A 1,639-nucleotide genomic window follows, 5' to 3' on the forward strand; every position below is an offset into this window, starting at 1 on the left:
CCCGACCCCAGAGGCCTGGCCGCGGGCAGAGCTGGGAAGGGCAGGACGAGCCCTGGACTTGTGTCCTGGCGTGTGGATGTGTGTACGTCCTGTGCCCTGTCCTGGGCCCAGCACTGCTGGGCTGCTCCACGCACACAGCCTCGACGCTGCCTCAGCACACGCCCGCCTCCCTGACGGCCGTGCAGTGTGCAGCCTGCCTGTGGCCCTGGCCCCTCAGACCCTGCGACTCTTCCCTGGGGATGCCCCTGCCCCTGCCAGGCGCGCGTGCCGGGCTCAGCCTGGGCTGGGACCCAGGGCCCGCCTTCCGCGTGCTGCCAGACTGGCCCCCGCTGCTCCTGCACCCAGGTGGGCGCCAGCAATGAGGCCCACCGGGGGCAGGGGCAAGGGCAGGGCCAGGTGAGGGAGCAGGGCCTGCGTGAGCCTGGGGGTGGGACTTCGGGGGGTAGCAAGACTGAGGCTCCCTGGGGAGACTGGACAAGGCCCAGGAGCAGGGATGTGGCCTCAGTGAGCGCCAGAGGCCCAGGTCCTGCGTGTCCAGGGTGGGGGAGGGTGGCTCTGGGCCATTTCCCTGCAGCCCCTGCGCATCACCTTGCACTTGACAGCGAGCACACCTGTCTCCCCAGACCCTGACCTGGCAGTGACACCATCGGCCGGCGGAGCTGTGGGGGCACCTGCCGACATGGTCGGGTACGGGGGTCCACCCCTCAGGCTCCAGGGGCACCCCCCTCGGGCCCGGCTGGCTGTCTGTCCCACAGGGTCACCTGTAGCTCACATCCCCCCGCCCACACGGACAGACTACGGACTTGGGAGGCGGGCGCTGGTGGGAAGTGGCCCCAGACTCAGGCAGGAAGAGGAGGGGCTGACGCCAGGGCGGATGTGGGGCTGCAGGGTTTGTGCAGTGTGTGGTCCCCCAGTGGGGGGTGCGTGGCTGGGACGGCCTGGCCACCAGGCCCCAGGCCTCCATGCGTGGGCCCTGGATGTCGCTGTGCTAACCAGGGCTCATCCCCGTGGGCAGGAGGGACGGACGTGGCCCTGATGCAGGCTTTGCTGTGCCCTCCTGGAGGAGGAAGGGCCTGGGCGCCGGAAGAGGCAGGTGCCCACCGGCTCTGCGGCCTTAGAAAGCCCAGGGGCGCCCTGGGGGCGGGTGGCACCTGTTCTCGGGCTCTGAGGACCTGAGAGCCCACACAGACCTGCTGGGCCCCACCTCCCGCCTTCAGCAGCTGACCACCCCTCATGCTCCCTAAAGACCCCAGGAGTCCCCTCTGTGTGACCCTGGGCGGTTGGGTGGGCGGGCCCCTGGCTGCACCTCGTTGCTGCGAGGCTCTGGGGAGCAGGAGTTCCCCTCTGCTCCGTGCTGCCGGCCTTCCCCCGATGTCTCTCCTGCTCCCCAGTGAGGACTGAGCACCAGGAGAGGAAAAGTGGGTCGCGTTCCCCAAATCCCATTCCACTTCCACTCTAGCAGCAGGGCGAGAGCGTGTTCCGGACCAAGTGCAGAGCCACGGCGAGGACAGGCGACCCTAAGAGGCAGGGTCCACGTGTCCTGGAAGCGTGGCTTCCCGGCGCCGTGCACCGACGAGGCGGGTCCGTGGTCTGTCCGCGGGCACTGCTGCCGGCCCTTGCACTGGGCGGAGCTGGTTCG

At 69.7% G+C, this 1,639-nt stretch overlaps 1 protein-coding gene across 1 annotated transcript in view; it reads left to right on the plus strand.

The window, feature by feature from the left end:
- Nucleotides 1-1,627, plus strand: part of IQCE (IQ motif containing E) — a gene marked incomplete at its 5' end in the record, with an annotated part of 26,311 nt that extends 24,684 nt beyond the window's left edge. The window contains one exon of the mRNA XM_014530979.1: nt 624-1,627. The remainder of the gene's footprint in view (nt 1-623) is intronic.
- Nucleotides 1,628-1,639: the final 12 nt, after the last annotated feature.

This window comes from Myotis brandtii, unplaced genomic scaffold (assembly GCF_000412655.1).
Source record: "Myotis brandtii unplaced genomic scaffold, ASM41265v1 scaffold786, whole genome shotgun sequence".
NCBI lineage: Eukaryota > Metazoa > Chordata > Mammalia > Chiroptera > Vespertilionidae > Myotis > Myotis brandtii.